The sequence below is a fragment of the Artemia franciscana genome, chromosome 13 (assembly GCF_032884065.1).
Source record: "Artemia franciscana chromosome 13, ASM3288406v1, whole genome shotgun sequence".
Classification (NCBI taxonomy): Eukaryota; Metazoa; Arthropoda; class Branchiopoda; order Anostraca; family Artemiidae; genus Artemia; species Artemia franciscana.
Genome location: NC_088875.1, coordinates 3,651,627 through 3,672,839, shown reverse-complemented (window position 1 = coordinate 3,672,839; position 21,213 = coordinate 3,651,627). Strand labels below are relative to the sequence as shown.

Sequence of the window (21,213 nt, the reverse complement as noted above, 5' to 3'; positions counted from 1 at the left end):
TCTTTATTTTTTTACCCGTACATTTGTTATGGTTGCTCTGTATGGGCTAGTAACTGTGTGTCCTGTTTTAGTAAAATCCAAAATAAAGCCGTTAAACTTTTGTCACCTAAAACTTTGTTTACTCATAATATTAATGAACTTTACACTAAGAATCAACTTTTTAATATCTCAAAAACAAGAGATTACCAAGTTAGTATTTTCACATATAAATTTATCAATAATATTCTTCCCTCTTCTATCGAAATTTTTTTTCCATTAATAATGATTTCCATAGTCATGATACACGAGGGGCATCAAATCTGGTACACCCATTTAGAAATACGGTTAGATCTACTTTTGCAATTAGAAATTTTGTCCCCTCTGTATGGTATATTATTCCAATTGAAATAAGAAATTCGAGTCGTCTGACATCCTTCAAGGCTGCAGTTAAGAAATTTTTCCTTGCAAAAGAATAGTATGTTTGTATATAGTTTATATGTTTGTATGTAGTGCTGCCAACAAGCCCTTTAGGGCTTTCTTAGCAGGTGCTGCGAAGTGTTTTGTATACATTTTTAAAATAAAATTTATCTTGATAAAACAATGCGAATTAAGTGCTATTCAGAGAGCTAAATTTAGCGAACTAGGGAAGAAACATGACTTTTAAGGAAAAAATTGCTTCTGCAACACAAATAGGTTTTCCAGAGGAACTTCAGAAGCTAGCACAAGACATTTATTCAATTTAAACCTAAATATAAATAAAACAAAGCGAATGAATAGAAATTTTATTTTAGAATAAAACAAAACGAATTAAGTGGAAACACAGGTATGGTACAGGATTCACTAGCATAGCACAACTTCCCAAATTGGGATAACAGAACTGAAATTTAAAAAAGAAGCAAAACATCCGACAACGTCCAAAAATTGTTTAAAGGAGGGTGGAAATACACAGCTCAACATACATTTTATTGTTAATAAACAATCACAATCCAAATTATTTTTTTTTTATTATGGGATGATTTTGTTTATTAAGGTTTCACAGCATTCTGAGAGGAAAAAAATAGCCAACGACTAGGGGTAGTTAACCCCTAATACTAAATACTAAAAAAACAAGAATAAAGAAAAGAAGAAAAGTGACTAAAAAGGGTAGTGAAAGGACCGTTATTTTTTGAAAATCTAGAGGACAATTTCGTCATTTTTAAAAATGAAAATATTTTTCATGGGGACACCCACAAAAAGGTATTTTTCAAATCTAAAGGGGCCAATAACCTCCCCCTTCTATTGACGTTAATGACATCTTTTTCCGTCAAGCAAATATCAAAAGCATATTTTTGAAAAAATTGAGTTTTCGATTTACTTTTGTTTATTATACAGCATTCTATACTGTAAACCCATTTTCTTATTATTCACTACAGTATTTTTTTTTCAGAAAATTTCAGCAAGTCCTCAATAAATAATATCATGTGATATAATGGGTAGTTTTCCTCTAGGGGTATCAACCTGTCGAGAGAGAAAGGAGACTAAACTTGCTTCAAAGCTCAATGGCATCCTTTTACATGCATATAAAATAAAAGTATAATTTTCCAGCATATAAAATTTTGTTTATTTCACGAGAAGACCATGTATGTTTATTTAGTTTTTTTTTTTTTTTATTGACGGTTAGTATTAGCTAGGGGGTCGTAAAATATCAAGAGACAGCTTATTTTTAATAGGTTGATTTATTTAAGAAAGTCAGTTTATTTCGCTGCAGTTGTATTCATTTTATGTTCCAATTGCACTCTTTCCTACCATCAGAAGAACCTTGCTAAAGAGAATCTATACAAGGCAAATTATTTCTCTCAAATTAGTAAGTTCAAAAGAAAACTCTTCAAATTAGTCTAAAGATCTTCAAATTCGTCAAAATCTCTTCAAATTAGCTCTAAAGAAAACATTCTTTGGTTTGTTTTCCTTTTTAAGTGTTAGACATTTCAAACTGACATTAGGACATCTGAATTAAATTTTCCGTTCCCTAAATCTAGTTTGCGTGTAACTCTTACGATTTACTTATCACCCAGCCAATCTCAATAAAAACAAAAGCGTATATTTTTTTTTCGCAGGATTAATATATTTTTAGGAGTGTTCCGAAATACAAGTATTTTTATATTGATCCATAATACCCGTTAATACATCTTTTTTTGTACTGTTATACTATCAATTGCTCCGAGCATTTAACTTTAAATAATTATTATAAATATATTATGTTATATATCTGGTGGTCTTTGCCAGTGACATAGAAAAAGAGGGGAAAATATATTTTAAAGAAAACTACATTTCAGAAATTAGCGCAACTTATGATGCTTATTTATAAAGGATTGTTCAATTAAACAGTGAATTAGTCAATATGTCAAAAATGGCTAAAGGGTAAAAATTGCGCCACTTTAGTGGAGTTTAAGGTCAGCGGTGGTGAGGGGGAGGCATGTACCTTCCCACAGATTTTGAAAAATACCTATTTTGGTAACTATTGAAAATCTTTTTTTTCTGGTTGAAAAAAAAGAAAGAAAAAAAATTTCTCTCCCCTATTTTTCGTAAAGTCCCGCTGTTGCTTATAGTAGCGATAGGAATGTATACCGTTCCCTCATTCCTTTTCCCTTATTTGCTATAGGAGTCTTATCGAATATTTAATTCCATAAAAAATAGTTACATTTTGAAATATTCTTATATATTAATATTTTAATTTTTTTAAATAACTATTTTATAGTATTTTTATAATTTTATACAGTTTTTTATAATTATTGTTATAATTTTTTAAATAATATTTAAATTTAAAAATTAATAATATTTAAATATTAAAAAAAGCATTGTCTTAGAAGCAAATTTTACTCCACTGAAAATGCAAGTCGAGTCAACCCAACTAACACGTCGAAAACTTGCTCATACTGATTACCGTCATCAGATGACTTGCAGACGGAACTATTTACCAAAACCCTCCGAATCAAACCGTTAACAAACAAATTATCACATCGAAGTCGTTCAAAATTATTTCGCATAAAAGAAATTCATAATCCTCTTAGAACTGACAGAGTAATTAATAAATGAACTAAGATGTATCTTAAATGAGTAGAACAAATGGCTTAGCTTCATAGTAACTAAGCAGTCATTTAGTCATAGAAGGCCATAGTCATCCATTTAATAGCCAACAACTGAAAGTTGGATAAAGAGAGAAAAATTAATAATGTTTAAGAGCAAAGAAATAAAATTAGCGAAGAAAAAGTCTACAGACTAGAAATGGCAAGAAAAGAAGGATTTAAGATGCATTTCTAGGACCCATGAAAAATAACAAAGGAAAAAGAAATAACTGCAAATGTTTAAAATGTTGATTACTGGAAAAGTAATCAAATGCAAGAACTGAGATAAAAATGACTACTGGAAAGTTTCGCTTGTCGCACAAAGAGAAGAAAACTCAAATGGTATTGGGAAATTCAAGCATGGAATTTGTTCCTCAAAATACTTTACAGTCTAGAAGACCTCCAATAATCAATGATCAGTGTAGTTGTGGCAACGCTGACTTCTTACTCAGAGATACTCAGACATTAATTGGGCTGCAATTTTAAATTTGGTAATGGAATTATTAGAAGAAAGAAGTTAGAATATAAAAAGAAAATGTTTTCTTCATTTGAAGACATGTATTCAACAACTCATATTTTTAAGAGGGGGGAGGGTGACATTTTGACCCCTGGAAAATAACAGAGAAAAAGGAATAACTGAAAATGTTTCAACAGTATGAGACAAGGCATTTTTGGAGAGAAAGAAGTTAGAGAATAAAAGTAGAACAAAAAACAAGAAAAGACGGGACGGATTACTTTCAGTTTTACTTTCTTCAGTTTTGCTTTTTACTTTTTTTTCAGTTTTTACGGCTTTACTTTCGGTTACCGGATTCAGTTATTTTGGAGGAAATAGCTCAAATTTTACTTATTATTAAAAGCCAGAATTATTTTTTTAGCAAATGTTTGTTACTTGAATTATTCCTTATTCCTTATTAGTTTTTGTTTTTTAGCTTTTCTTCCTTTTTCTCTTTTTATAATTTACAAATTTCCAAGTGGGACATTGACATTGAGCCGTTCTAGCCAAGTGGTTAGCGCGCTACAATTGGAATCCTCTGTCCGAAGGGCGAGGGTTCAATTATTTGTGTTGTCAGATATTTGGTTTGGGACGGGGGTCAGTGTCGTGACTCTGTAAGCTCAGCCAGAGTCGGCCCAGCTCTAAATGGGTACCTGGAGATATCTGGGGAAAGTAAACAAGAAGAGTGTGAAAGCACACGATGGCTTGCCCCTAACCCCCCATTGCACGTCATGGCTGGAAGGCCATGAAACGTAGAATAGTACTGCCGGTAAGAACTGTAATAGTTAATGTCACATTACTTTACTACTTTACTTAAGTGGGATATAATTGTCCCACTTAAGTGGGGGATAGGCTGATAAGTGATTTGTTTATGTTTTTTTAGGCTACAAGTATTTTGTACTCACCAAAGAACCGTTGTAAATATATAATAATAACAATAATGATAAAAGTAAAGAGAAAAACTACATTAAAAATAAATTACAGGATACTTGGAACTCGAACAAAAATAGAATCGAATCATTCTATGTTTTAAAGACAAAAGCAAATAGTTATAAATGTTAGAAACAACATAAGATGTAACACTAGCTATAGAATCCTTACGAAAATGTAATAAAAAATAAATCCAATAAAGAGAGAAAAAAGGAATCATTTTAATTATGCTATTATAGATAGTTGTAAATATAGAGGAGCCAACCAGTCAAAGAAAGATAAAATGCTATGGAAAGATACCGAGGAACCGTTGTATACATATGATGATAAATAATAATACAAGCAATCCCCCAACATGCCGGGTGCCATGGGCCAGATAACCATTTAGTGCTTTTAAAGGTAGATCTATTTTTAGTATGAACAAATTGGCGATTCACTGATAAAATTTGAAAGAAATAAAGTATTTAAAAAAAAATAAAGGAGAATTTGAATTTGTAGGAAACAAAACAGAAACTGAATCTTTTTAAATTTCAGCGGCGAAAATAGTAATACATGTTTGAAATAAGGTTAATGTCAACTAGTTATTAAACCCTTATATAAAGAAATATAAGAAGATATAAAGAAAAAAATAGAAAAAAGAAACATAAAAGAAACTGCTTTGAATTTCTGTGTTACAATACATATTTTTATGTATATTTTTATTTTAGGGCGGCTGAGAAACCAAACCAGTCAAATAAAATTACAGTACACATACACCAGAATAATTGTAAAAATGTTTTGAGTAATATTTATAATCAATTCCATCGCCTACAGTGGTATTTATATATATATATATATTTATTTATATATTTTTATATATTTATTATACATTTTTTTAAAGAACTAAAACCAGCCAAACGAAAAAAATATTGTGAAAAGGCCTGAAAACGTTTATATGACGCAAAGGCAACATGCATTTTGCAGTTCAGACACGAAAAACTTACTGTGCTTTCTCTAGGTAATAAAGGAGACAAAAATTTCGAATATTCGCAGAACGTGAAACCTTACTGCTATTAAAAAAACATTAGAAACACCAATATTTTCGCAAAAAGCAAAAAATGTCGGTTGATATCAAATAAAACTTGATATAACTGTTGCTAAACACAAATGTCCAAATAAAAATCTTCAACAATCCAGTTTGTTGCACCCTATTCACCTACAAAAGAAAAAATGGAAATAATTTTTGTATTATATATTTTAAGTTATTATAGGTTGGAACGACTATTGCTACTGTACGCATAAAGATTACATATAACTATATCAAAAGCATCTATGTGCAAAAACTGGGACTTACTTTGCAGATGCTGCCACATAAAGACAATTTTAGGATGGGGTGGTGGTGGGATTTTGGAGCTGGTACCTGGCAATAGGGACATAAACAGATCTTGGGACTAAAAAAATTTGCAAATGAACATTTGCCAAAATATTATTTTTGACCAAATAATTTAATGATTATTTAAAAGTGTGTTCATTTGCTTTTTCTATACAATCTGCTAATACACCAATAAACAGCGGCGCTATATGGCAGATATATGGCAGCGGCGGTATATGGCAGGTGTTTTTTTTAATTGGCAAATTCCAATTTGCCACCTTTATTTTATGATTCTTTGTTTCTCTGTTGTCAGAATGAAAGACGTTATCACCGTTATCAACAAAATTATAAATTAAAAGAACAGAAATTATTACGATAATTTCTGGCGAGGACAGCCCCTCCACAATATCTCGCTTTTCACGCTAACGATATTTAGAATGTTCAAAAAGCTATCGTATTCTAATTTAATGTTTGATAACCAGACGTTATCAACGTTATCATTGATAACGTTCTTTTTTTTAATATTAATTCCAATTTGCCACCTTCATTTTGGGATTCTTTGTTTCTCGGTTTTAAGAATGAAAGACGTTATCACCGTTATCAACAAAATTATAAATTAAACGAACAGAAATTATTACGATAATTTCTGGCGAGGACAGCCCCTCCATAATATCTCGCTCTTCACGCTAACGATATTTAGAATGTTCAAAAAGCTATCGTATTCTAATTTAATGTTTGATAACCAGACGTTATCAACGTTATCATTGATAACGTTGTTTTTTTAATATTAATTCTAATTTGCCACCTTCATTTTGGGATTCTTTGTTTCTCGATTTTAAGAATGAAAGACGTTATCACCGTTATCAACCAAATTATAAATTAAACGAACAGAAATTATTGCGATAATTTCTGGCGAGGACAGCCCCTCCACAATATCTCGCTTTTCACGCTAACGACATTTAGAATGTTCAAAAAGCTATCGTATTCTAATTTAATGTTTGATAACCAGACGTTCTCAACGTTATCATTGATAACGTTGTTTTTTTTAATATTAGTTCCAATTTGCCACCTTCATTTTGAGATTCTTTGTTTCTCTGTTTTAAGAATGAAGGAAGTTACAGACTCAGAGATAGAGAGAATGAATTTTACAGTTTAATTTGTTCGTGTCATATCGGATGCAGGAAATTGATTTGGATTAGCCTGCTGCAAACCTAATTGGATAATATCTGGCACTATTTGAAGCTGGGGGGTCGTAAAAAAGCCCCCCTTGCGTGTAAGTCTTTGTCTCATGTTAATTAGAGTTACTAATTAGTAGTTTACGATGTCGTCCCGTCCTAAGCGCAAGGGCACTGTTTCTAACAGCACTGAACAACCAGGACATCTTTCGAAAAATCATCCGTCAAATTCAAGCCCGGATATAGGCAACCAATCTTCTGACCTGAACATGAGACTAACTCAGACTCAACAAGAATTGGAAGCTGTAAAAGCGAATCTCAGGGATGAAATCTCACGTAAAGTTTCCGATCGCATAAAAAATCAACTCCCGCACTCGGCTGAATCAATGATATCTGACGTATATGATTCTTTGATGGTGGAATACTCGCCAAAATTTGATTTTATCGAAAAGCAACTAAAATCACTAAAAAACAGCTTCATGATACTCGAAGAGAGAGTGAAAAAGATCGAAAGTAGACTTGACGATATTGAGCAGGAAAATAGGCTGGATTCACTTATTTTCAGTGGTGTCAAACAAGCTCCGGGTGCTGATGTAAAATCGTGTATTAATAATATTATCTCGGACAAGATGGGCGTACAAGTTTATGTTTCGGAACTAACTAAAGTGTATAGATTTACCCTTCCAGAGAATCCTACGCGGCCTGATATGATTGCACCGGTACTCGCCCAGTTTTCGTCTAAGGATGTGGCTAGAAAGGTATTTGCTGCTAAGAGCAAACTGGCCAAATCTGGTATATTTGTGTCTGAAAGTTTAACTAAGAAGCGACGAGAAATTCTGCAACTGGCTCGTGATAGGTTAGGTAACCACAACGTATGGTCCGATCACGGCCGTATTTTCGCTCGATCTGGAAATGACGCTCGGACACGCCGACTGTGGAGTTGTGACGACATATAATCTGAGTTTTTTTTTTTTGTTTTTTTTTCGTTTTATTAGTTATAAATGTGTACTTTAGTATTTACATTCTTTCGTAGTAATAGTTCTTTAATAGGAAGTAGGATTAATTATTTATGAATGTTTTCACGATTACTTCAGTTAGAAAAAAATCGCTTTTCGTTGGATAATATTTTGTCGAGTGATGTTGGTAGCCGGTCGGAATTTTCGGATAAACAGCCTGCAAGGCTTAGTAAATATGTTGCAGTAGATGATGTGAGTGCACCCGTTATGCTGTCCGGATTCCAGATTCTCCACTGGAATTGTCATTTAACTACTTCACATGAAGATGTAGTTGATATAATTAATAAACTTAACAGTGAGGTGCAAGTGATAGGTATTTGTGAATCATTTATTAGTGAACAATGTCCTGCTTCGTTGTTTAATTTTCCAGGTTACACACTTATTTCCAAGAACCGGTCATTGATGGGAAGAGGAGGTTTAGCATTCATAATCAAGGATGATATAAAATTTAAAGTAAGGGAAGATTTATCTTTATGGATTGAAGGTAAGATTGAAACTTTTGCTATTGAAATAGTGACAAGTAATAATAATCCACTTCTTATTTCATCGGTGTATAGACCCCCTGGTGCTAGTCCGGATTTTTTCCTAGAGGAAATTGAAATTTTAATATCTGAAATAAATCGAAATTTTGATAAAATTGTAATCATAGGTGATTTTAATTTTGATTTATTAGATCTTCAAGCCAAAAATTTGGATTTCCTTAATGTCATGCTTTCATTTGGTCTTTTCCCATTAAATTCTATCCCATCCCGATTAACAGACCATTCTGCAACTTTGATTGATAATGTTTTCGTCACTGAAGTTATGGTGGAAGATAGCATGTGTGATGTATTAATCCATTCTGGTTCGGACCACTTACCGCTTCTTTGTTTGTTGCAGAAGTTATCACATTGTAAAATTAAAAGAAAAAACAAGATTCTTCGGCGTGACATGAAAGAAGTTAATCTGGCTAAATTTAAAAATGAAGTTAGTTCGTTGGATTGGGAGGTGGTTTACAATGAAAAGGATGATGCTTCAAAAGCTTTTAACATTTTTTCAGATATTCTTTACCCTGTGTTTGAGAAAAATTGCCCATTGAATAAAATTAATTGCAAGAAAGCTAAACCGAGAAAGCCGTGGATAAATGATGAAATTTTGAGTTTAATAAGACAAAGAAATAAGTTGTATTGTCAATATCTTGATAATCCATCTGAAATGATTTTAAATGAGTTTAAAGAGTTGAGAAATTATGTAAATAATTCAAAAAGAAATGCAAAGAATGAGTATTATTTAAACCGTTTGAAGATTAAGGAAGGTAATATAAAAGATACTTGGGGAATTGTCCGTGAAGTGATACGATGTGAAAAAAAAGATATGTGTATAACCAATTTAAAAACTAGTAATAGAATTATTCATGATAAATTGGAAATAGCAAATTACATGGGTGATTATTTTTCGAAAATTGGTAGTGTTATACAGAGTGTCTAGAGGTAGTTGTGCCGTCAACATTAAGGTAAATCCTTCAAGCATGCAGAATGGGTTTGAATTTGTACCATGTAATGTAGAAGAAGTTGAAAAAATTGTTTGTAGCCTTAAATCAAATTCTTCTGGTGTAGATGGATTGAACCTAAAGGCTTTTAATTATGTGTCGGTGTATCTTTTACCGGTACTGGTTCATTTAATTAATCTCTCAATGGTTAAAGGGCATTTCCCGTCGGAACTGAAACAATCTAAAATCATACCTTTACATAAAGGTGGGGACCCCTCAGAACCCTGTAATTGGCGACCAATTTCCATTTTACCTTTATTTAGTAAAATTTATGAAAAAGTTATTTATAAACGATTGTATGATTTTTTGGATTCGAAGAAAATTTTGTATAATGGACAGTTTGGTTTCAGAAGTAAACATTCCACTAGTCATGCAGTACACCATCTTTTAAGTTTTGTTGATAATGCATTTGAAAATAATATGATTCCTTTAACTGTTTTTGTAGATTTCCGTAAGGCTTTTGACACTGTTGATTTTAATACTCTTCTTAGTAGACTAAGTGGGCTTGGGTTAGGTAGTACTTGTGTAAAGTGGTTTTCATCGTATTTGCATGGCCGGACTATCAAAGTTGCTTTATCAAATATATCAAGCAGAGAGTTCGGTGTTAAGTGTGGAGTGCCTCAAGGTTCCGTGCTGGGACCTCTACTTTATCTTATTTATGTTAATTCGTTGGCTTCACATGTTGGAGTTGAAGCGCTGACCTCTTTCGCGGACGACACTGCGATAACAGTAATTGGTAGTTGTTTGGTGCAGGTTGCACATAAGGCTAATTTGGCACTTGAACGTTTGCGCAGTTTTACAATAGGTAGTTACCTAGCAGTTAATGCATCTAAAACAAATTACATTATATTTAGTAGAACAGGTAGGTTACTTAATGATAATAATAACATTTTTTTTGGACATTTACCCATTAAACAAGTTTTTGAAATTAGGTATTTGGGGTTTTATTTAGATAATAATATTAGTTGGAAAAAGCATTGCAGTGTTATTGGTGCTAAAATGGCTAGGGGTCTAGGAATTTTGAGACGTGTAAAAAAAACTTTTCCGTTCAAGATTTTAAAAATCATTTATTTTTCCCTTGTTCATCCTTATATAGATTATGGTTGTGTTCATTGGGCTAGTAATTTCTTCTCTAATTATAAAAGGATCCAGATTTTGCAAAATAAAAGCATTCGATTGATTGCGGACATAAAAGAGCAGGTTGAATCCAAAACTACTGCTAGCTTTTCCCGGTGTAATGTTTTAAATGTTGGTCAGATTCGTGACTACCAGGCATCAATTTTTGTGTTCCAGAGCATGAAACATATATGCCCTGAGTATTTTCATGATTATTTTTCCATGAATCAGGAGTACCATAATTATGATACAAGAAATTCACAACTTTTAAGCCATGAACAAAGAAAAACAGTTCGATCATCATATGTGGTTCGGAATCTGGGGCCTTCTGTTTGGAATAGTTTGCCGGCTGGCATCAGGGAGTCTGTCACTTTATATGGGTTTAAAAATAAATTGAAAATGTTTTATTTAAGTAATAGGTTTTGAAGGGCAGAAGGTTTTTGATGTCTTTTTTTTTTTGCAGTTTATTGATGTGGGGTGGGGACTGAATACCGGTAAATGATATTTAATATGATTATTTTGTTGTATTTTGTTCATGTGTATGTGTTGTTATTTTTTATATATAAGATAGGCTAGGTGGTTAATCATGAGATGTTATGTTTAGATATTTATTTATAAGATGTAAATCATAATATGAAATTGCAGCACAAGTCCTTAGGACTTTCTTTTTGCTGCAACAATTTATTAGTGTTGTCATTTTTTTATTTATGTTTGTATTGTGGATAAAATAAAACTTACCTACCTAATAACCATTGCTTTATGTAAACACTGGTCAAAGTTTGTAACTTGCAGCCCCTCCCACAGGGACTGTGGGGGAGTAAGTCGTCCCTGAAGACATAGTTATTAGGGTTTTCGACTATGGTGAATAGAATGGCTATCTCAGAATTTTGATCCGGTGACTTTGGGGAAAATGAGGGCGGGAGGGGGCCTAGGTGCCCTCCAATTTCTTTGGTCACTTAAAACGGGCATTAGAACTTTTAATTCCCATTAGAATAAGCTCTCTTGCAACATTCTTGGACCACTGGGCCGATACGATCACCCCTGGGAAAAAAAAAACAAATAAATAAACACGCACCCGTGATCGGTCTTCTGGCAAAAAATACGAATATCCACATTTTGTAGATAGGAGCTTGAAACTTCTACAGTGGGGTTCTCTGATACGCTGAATGCGATGGTGTGATTTTCGTTAAGATTTCATGACTTTTAGGGGGTGTTTCTACTATTTTCTAAAATAAGACACATTTTCTCAGGCTCGTAACTTTCGATGGGTAAGACTAAACCTGATGAAACTTATATATCTAAAATCAGCATTAAATTGCAATTCTTTTGATGCAACTATTGGTATCAAAATTCCACGTTTTAGAGTTTCCATTACTATTGAGCCGGGTCACTACTTACTACAGTTCGTTACCACGAACTGTTTGATAGGTTAATCAAGGTTTTCCTAAAATCGCTAGATACTTCCTCTTTTTTTAAATCATATTCAAAATCTTCAGTAACTTATTTCTAACCCCAGAGCCGCCATATTTAAGAAACTCATTTACTACACTATTAGAACTTGGACCCTTATTGTTTTTCAATCCTTTTAGTACTGGTGCTAATTCTTCCTCACAAAACAAATCTTCCTTCACATCTAAGGTATCACAAACTTTTTCGTTTTCTTCTATATCTTTTCCTGCAACTCTATCTCGGTTTAGCACATTCTCAAAATGTTCTACCCATCTCTCTTTAACTCTTTCCTTGTCACTAATCGTGGCCCCGTTCTTATCTATAGCTGGGATAGATCCAGATTGACTACTCTCTCTCAATTTACTAACACACCATAACAATATTTTACTAATATACCGTATAGCAGCATCTTCCAGATCCTTGGCAATTTTATCCATGGCCTTCACTTCACACCTCTTTAGTTCATATTTTAATGCTTTCTCCACTTTTTTTTACATTCCTTTTGTTTTGATATGATCTATCACTCAGACAATTCTTGTACAAACCCCTTCTCTCTATTAAACATAAAGCTTTTTCACTAATATTCCTAGCTGTAGTCTTAACTTTCTTCCCTGAGACACCACTAGTAACTTCCCAAATTGTTTTCCTAAAATAATTCCATCCATCTTCTACATTGTTAAATTTTAAGCTCTCCAGTTTAGTATTCAACTGTTCCTGCAAAGTTTCTCTCAAATTCTCATCCTGGAGTCTACTAACATCATAACTTCCCGGGAGGTAGTTACCCTTTCGAAATTTTAGCTTTAAATTAACACTAGACACTACTAGGTGGTGATTTTTACTTTTTATCAATAACAGCACCCCTATATACCCTAGTATCTTCTATTGATCCTCCCAGTCTTCAGTTAACTATAGCATAATCAATAAGGTTTGCTGCCTTACCATCATGTCAATACCATGTCAACTTATGGGCCATTTTATGACCAAACACCGTATTGGTTATAACTAGATTGGTGTACCAATAAAATTGCAAAAGTCTGTAGCCATAACTGTTTTCACTTCCTACACAAAATTTACCTAGGCTAAGATACCATATATTCCTATTTCTACCTACCTGGGAGCCCTACTCCCTGTTTTATGCACCCCATCCTTTTTGCCTGAGTAAAAAAATTCTAAATCACTTAATGTCATTCTTCCTATCCCTAGGATATGAGTTTCTGAAACTCCTAATAAGTCCAGTTTGATTCGTCTCAATTCGTCAGTCAAAATGTCGATACGATAGTTATTTTTTAACATCAAAACATTCCAAGTTTCAATTTTCAGGTTCTTTACATCATTGAAATTCTTTTGGCCTCAGGAAAAGTTATGGTCTCGGATACCAATGCAGGACGGGGACCAACATATCTTCTCAAGTCAACACCGAAGCGCTTAAGCCGGCTTAGAACTGGACAACAAGAAGTACCTGGGACCTCTAGTATGAAGGGAGGCTATACGCAATACTGGGCCAATTCTTTGTCACAACATGGTTTTCAGCACTTGGCGATGTTCTTCTAACAACAAGAGCCAAAATCCTGCATAGACAGTCTTTTGCCTATTACCTCCTACTCATTATATATTCATGCCTACAAATATTATGCTACTATGGGGAGGTAACCCATAGTAGATAAATTAGCTAGGAAGAGATTTTTCAGCCTGAAAACGCCCACCAGAACTGACCAAGCCCAGAATGTCGTTTATTTCAATACAGTAACTGTTTTATGAAATTAAAATAGAAAAAAAAGTTTTTCAACTAAAAGTAAGGTCCTTCATTAAAATTTAAATAAACGGAATTTTCATTATATGAGGGAGCTCCCTCTCTTAAACCCCTCTCTCTTTACGCTAAAGTTTGACTTTTTCGCCAATTCCTTAAGAAAGACTTCATAAAAATTAGGCCGTTTAATTAGAATAAAAAGCTTTGTAGAAGCAATAGAGACGTCAGTTTAATGAGCAAGGGATTTAGGAGGATGTAGCCCCACTCATATATGAACTAATTTTTGTCTTAAATAATTTCTTAAATCACATTTGCCTGCCATAGCATAAAGAAGGAAAAAGACCAAAAATTTGGTTTTTAAAAGGCCAAACGAAAATTCTGAAGAAAACACAGAAAGCGAATTTTCCTTGTTCGACATTTTCCTTGTTTATATTATTTTGTTCGCACCGAAGAAGAGAGGCGGTTGTTCTCTCGAAATATTCGCTTTCTGTGTTTTCTTCAGTATTTTCATTTGGCCTTTAAAAAACCCATTTTTGATCGTTTTATTTCTTTATGTAATTTTTGTCTTTTTCAATGTTGCTCTGTGCTTAATGTTTTAAAAAATTATTTTTTAAAATTTTAATCTCTGTTTGCTAATCAGATCATGCCGGAAAATCCGGCTCCCTCAAAGTGGTTTCAGGCACCATCCCCTCTCCCTACTCTGCACCCACCAACACTCTTTCGTAACAGGTGATTACAAATTGAAAAGGCTTAACAGGTGATTACAAATTGAAAAGGCTTATTATTCTTATTAAGGGCCATTGTGTTTCAGGAGTGGTTCTTAAGGAATTGGGACAAAAAGTCAAAACTTTAGCGTAAAGAGCAATGTCTTGAGGAGCAGGCAACCCCTTTCACATACGTAATAATTTATGTCCGTTTAAATATTGATGTTGCTCCTTGCTTTCAATTTAAGAACCTTCTTTTTATAAATTAACTTCTGATCACTTTTAATAACACCGAGAAATCCACCCCTCCCACTCCCCAATCCATGAAAAATTCCTTCAGTCACGGATAAAATGCACCGTGGAAAGTTGTTTTCACGTAGAAATGCCCTCTCCCCTTTCCAGGAAAATTCCCCGAAGACAAGTCCTATCTAGCTGAAAATTCCACCCAGAAAATTTCTTTCAAATGATCGGGGGGGGAAAATTCTTAGCACACTTTCATTTGAAGAAGACTTATGATTGTATAATTTATGATTGTTTTTAAAATCATGCCGGTAAATCCCCTTTTCAGTGGAAAAGTCTCCAAAAAAAGCCAGCAAAAGGGTGTTTTCAAGCAAAGGTTTATTTAGGGGGGGTTGTACAAAAGAAACTTTAAAAAACACGTCAAAAATATGAAATTATTAAATACTCCCTAACGATTTCTCTGAATATTTCTGGTCTACGCTATTATACGGAAGTAAAAAATAACACTAAACCCCAAAATGAGCAGAATTTATTCCGTAGAGGAGGAGGGCTGTACCTTCCTCATCCACACCTCCATCTCAAGGTTGCATAAACTTCTGAGTGTGCTCATTGGATCCGAAATTAAGAGTTCTAGTCCTTTGCCTGGTGGTGGAATGTTTTGGGGGTTCCGTGGAGGGCTATTTTCTACGGGTATTTTCTGCAGGGGGATGGGTGTTTTCCAGGAGTGTTAACGCCAGCCACCGAAAAAGGACAAGCAAAGAAAAAAAATAACGCTAATTTTTTTAATTAAAAAAAAACGCGTCTAACGAGGCACGTTCAATGCCGATAAAAACCAGAAAAGAACAGAAACGTCTAACAATAAGAAAAAAAGAATTGCAGCACGTCAAGAAGAGAAGGTGAAAATCAGAACTGTTCGTCATTAAAACTAAAGTAATTAAAATCTAACACGCATTACGCTGGACTCTTATCACCTGGATTTGGTTAGAGTAGCTTAAATACATTTGGTTTGCTTTTTTATGCGGCAGGGGGGGGGGTCAATTATTTTTGGCTGTCCATAAAAAATATCATTTCTAGTTTTCTTACATCTTCCTGCACTGTTCTTTTTGTCCCATTCTTCTGATTTTGTATTGCTTTTGTTTTTATTCTTTTGTTGCATTAAATAAATGAACAAATAAATCTTAAAATGAGTACAGCTTAAATTGAATATGCAAATCAAGCTTAAAACGAACACAAATATTTTACTCCTGTAGCATAGATGAAACCCAAAACGAACAGAAACTAAATAAACAATTATAGCAAACAAACATACATCATGTACTAATATAAATGAATAAATAAACCTTAAAACGAATAAAGCTTTAATAAGATGTGCGAATCACGATTGAAACGAACAAAAACAATTCAAAGAAGAGTATGGGTACTTAGACAGTAAAAGTCTAAGACTTACTGCATCATTGGCGCTTAACTAAAAATGGCACTTTATTACAAACATTTTCTTACGTACTTATTACAACATGGAAAACAAAATAGAAATTACAACAAAATCAAATTTTAACTGATGGGCTTTTCAGCAGTTGATATCGTTATATATCAAATATTTAGTTTAACCTTATTTCTTCCCAAGACCGATCACGACAAATTGAGTTTCACTGCAAACAAGAATTTAGCTACTGCCTCCTTTCCTAACTTTACGAGTAAAAGATCTAGCCGAACTGGTCAACCATGACAAAAAACACAAAGAAATGAATATAAAGACGATAAACGGATCTATGGCCGGTAAATGAAAACGAAGAAAAACAACAAAAATCAAACGAATATTTCGCCCGTATCTAACAAGACGTCTTCAGCGCAAAAAAAAACAAACTAAAACTAAAAAATATATATTAAACTAAAATAGACTAGCCTAAAATATATAATATACAATAACTTAACATCTACAATTTGTATCTTCATCAAAGCACAATAGTAACTGGGATTAAAATTTTTAAAATAAAACATAAAAATATATATTATATATTTAAAATATTATAATAAAATATTAAAAATAAAATATAATAATATATAAAAAATAAAATATAATAATATATAAAAAATAAAATATTATTATAAAAAAATACATATTAAACTAAAATAGGCTAGCCTAAAATATATAATATACAATTACTTAACATTTACAATTTTTATCTTCATCAAACCACAATAGTAACTGGGATTAAAAATTTTAAAATAACAAATTAAAATAAGAAACAAATAAATACATTATTGCGACATAAATTTATGCAAGGCTTTTGATGCTGCTATTCGCTTAGGTTTGTTACTTGAAAAAAAGACTTGAATTATATTTCTCTTTCAAATTCATTCGGATGCAATATCTTCAATTGATAAAATTGTCCATTGTAGTCATAAAGACTACAAAGGAAGGGGATCCCTTCTTCGAAATCACGAATCACCCATGGGACATTTTGCAATATTTTATTTTTGAATAAGGGTTCATGTTTTAAAATAATATTATAAATAGGATCAATATTTATATTAACAGGATCTCTAATAATTGATAAACCTGCAAACATGTGTTTGTTTTTTTTTTTTTTTTTTCTAATGCTTCGAGAGCCTATTGAATGAAACCTTTATTATCAGAAATGGCTGCTGCCTCCTCAAACTGCACAAAATAGTCAGGATTAAAAAATGTACATGTTCTGCTAAAGTTGAAGTGAAACTTTCTGGAGGTTTTGTAAATTTTCAAGCATTATCTATTGAATTCCGGTACTCAATAAAACATTACACAAATTGCTGGTGTGTTCGACCGACGTAAAAATTTTTTGCAGGAGCAAGGAATGCTATACACTCCACTTGCCAAACTGTTAGATATTATATCTTTTCAAGAATTTAGAAAGTTATTCAATGGTCTGATTGATTTAAAACAAGTTGCATTATGTTTCAATAAAGTCCATCTAAGTCCATCTAAGTCCCTTGTGGCAATTCAATGTTTCTCCTTGTACTATAAAAATATAACATTCAGATGCCTACTGGTACAGAAATTTTAGTCTACTACGCCACTACGCGTATGAGCGGTTCAATCCGGCTTTTTAGCCTGTGGGGGCAGTTCTGAGAGGACTGCGCGTGTGGGCGGTTGTGACAGACAACCGCAGCTTAGATATACAATACAGATATGAAGACTCCTATCTTGCCCATGAGAAGCTTTTGGTACAGAGCTCTGAACTTGGCACCTCCTCCAAGCCCGCGCTCCGACGCGTAGATCGAACTACAACACCATAGGTGGGAACGCAATTTTGTTTTGTTTCCAACCGGCATAATTTTCACATAGTAATGAATCACAGCTTTACGATTCTATTCACGACGTCAGTCCAATTACTCCGACTTTTAGATTCAGAGTGCCAGTTTCCTGTCTCCAGCCGCTAAGATCGCTACCGCGCACTGTGTCCAAAAAATAAATCGATTCTTCATAACTGTATTGTATATCTATGCTGTGCAGAAAATAAGCAGAACGTAATCGATGAAGGACGGTTCCAATCCGGAATTTTAGCCTGTCGATAAATTAGGTTCTGACCATAACTGAATTAATAAAAAATAAAAGTTACATGTAATTATAAATTTGTTTTTAATTTTTACACTTCATACAGAATGTTTTTGATCGGAATTACCCGAAAAATCTTGAGTAATACCCTATACAAATAAACACCGCGCACACAGTCTTCTCAAAACGGTTAAACGTACAAAAAAAGCTAAAAAAAAATGTAGAGAATTACGTCCTCTATGATATTTTTAATAAATACAGATAGCATAAAACCTAAAGGAACCGATATATTTGCAAAAAAAAACATACAAAACATAATTTTTTTTAACCTTTAAAATCTGTAGTCACAGACAACCTATGATATTCATGATTGGAGACAAGTTACAGGGTTTCATACTAAACATTTATACGAGTTTATAACTGACTATATCAAATCCCAAAATTATTTTGGAAAGAAACAAACGGGAGGTTCAAAAAAACGTAAAGAAAGGTATGAAAAATGTTTTTTTATGCATCGTTATTACGTTTTTATGAGTCGGACAAACATTTGAGGGGAGAGGGTCAAACTCCCTAACACCTACCCTGATACGGCCTTGAGCAACACCCTACCTACTACTTCTACTACTACTACCAATAATTCACCGCAGCACCCAGCCGCCTGAGGCCAACACAGCTACGCACACTCCTCCTCCATCCGATTTTATTGAAAGCCTCTTTAAACCCTCCCAGAAAGTTCCCATTTCCTTCAAGTCTTCCTTTGTGACATTCGCCCACCCCAAACGCAGACGACCTGCTTTCCGTTTAGCCCTAGACGGTTCGCCGAAAAGGACAATCTTTGACAATACACCTAAAATGCACCCTACCTATACACCTGAAATGCCTTCAATGAGTTTTCAATTCCCAAATTCAACTGCAATCCTCCCGATCCTGGTTTTGTAAGACCTATAAAATACTTAGAAAAAGTTTAAAACACTAAACTGTAACAAAGAAACGGTAAAGGTTAAAGAGGAATTTGTATATTTGGGTAGTAAGTTTAGCACGTTAAAGGGGACGTCTAAGCATGTAGAAGACTATAATTTAAGGGGCAATAGATCAATAAATATGCTTTTGAGAAGCATTATAAGTCAGCTAGCATCATGACCAAAGTGTTCCGCCCCCCTTTTTTTTATCAGTTTTTATCTTTTAACTCTTTTATGGATTTTACGCAGTTAGATTATTGACACTTTTTTAGTGTCCCTTTTAATTTATATATATATATATATATATATATATATATATATATATATATATTCAACTCTTTAATGCCCCCCTTTTTTTTTAGTTTTTATCTTTTAACTCTTTTACGGATTTTACGCAGTTAAATTATTGACACTTTTTTAGTGTCCCTTTTAATTTATATATATATATATATATATATATATATATATATATATATATATATATATATATATATATATATATATATATATATATATATATATATATATATACATACATATATATATATATATATATATATATATATATATATATATATATATATATATATATATATGTGTGTCGAATCAAACAGTTCGTGGCAACGAACTGTAGTAAGGAGCGACCCGGCTCAATAGTAAACGAAACTCTAAAAAACGGAATTTTGATACTAAAGATACATCAAAAGAATCGGATTTTCATGCTGATTTTAGATATATAAGTTACGTTTATATATATATATATATATATATATATATATATATATATATATATATATATATATATATATATATATATATATATATATATATATATATATATATATAGTTACGTTTAAGTTTTTCAGTGTTTAATAAAGTAGAATTGAGAGAAAGAGTCAAACTTTAGCGCAAAGAGCGGGGCGTTGAGAAGGGAACAGCCCCTTTCATACACGGAGTAATTTCTGTTCGTTTTAAGATTTAATGTCACTCCTTACTTTCAGTTAAAAAAAAAACTAGCTTTTTTTTAATGAAGGAAAAGGCCCAGGTTGAAAGCGTGTCAGTATGGAAAGAAGTCCAAAGAACCCTAAATGACCGAGAAATCCAAGAGTTGCAAACTCATAAGAACCAATCTATGTCTTTGAGGTTTTATTCTCAAGCTAAAGAGTGTTGGGGAGCGGAGGTTTATTTTAAATTTGGGTTGAATAGAGAGGATTTGAAGAATTTGTTGTTGGCAAGAGGGTACAGTTTGTATTAAGGTGAGAGAAGGAAATTTCTGGGAAAGCTTAGGCTGGCCCCTACTTTTGCTCTATGTCTAGATGTGTGAGTGAGAGTTTATTTCATTTTGTATCCCAGTGTGAAGAGCCATAGGCGCCCGTAAGGGGAGGGCGTCAGCCCCCTGGCTGAATGACGCTGCCTTATATTTGCAAGTATTTTTATATTTTTGTTTTGACATTTCTATTGTACAGCATTGAAAGTGCCGATTAGACCAGGTGAGCGCCCTCCCCTAAAATTCCGTTTATGGGCAACCATGTGAAGGGCTGTCTGAATTGCGGAATGAATATTTTGGACGAGTGTTTGGGAGTGAAGAGCCATAGGCGAACACAAGGGGTGGGGGGGGGGGCGTTAGCCCCCCTGGCTGAATAACGCTGCCTTATATTTTATGTATTCTTATATTTTTGTTTTGACATTTCTATTGCACAGCATTGAAAGTTCCGATTAGACCAGGTAAGCCCCCCCCCACCTAAAAATCCATTTATGGGCAACAATGTGAAGAGCTGTCTAAATTGCGGAATGAATATTTTGGACGAGTGTTTGGGAGTGAAGAGCCATAGGCGAACACAAGAGGGGGGCGTTAGCCCCCCTGGCTGAATGACGCTGCCTTATATTTTA

At 33.3% G+C, this 21,213-nt stretch overlaps 1 protein-coding gene across 1 annotated transcript in view; it reads right to left on the bottom strand.

The window, feature by feature from the left end:
- Positions 1–744: 744 nt before the first annotated feature.
- Positions 745–21,213, bottom strand: part of LOC136034400 (polyadenylate-binding protein-interacting protein 1-like) — a 71,502-nt gene continuing 51,033 nt past the window's right edge. Inside the window, exon 10 of the mRNA XM_065715552.1 lies at positions 745–5,698. The gene's annotated coding sequence lies outside the window, so the exon portion shown is untranslated. The remainder of the gene's footprint in view (positions 5,699–21,213) is intronic.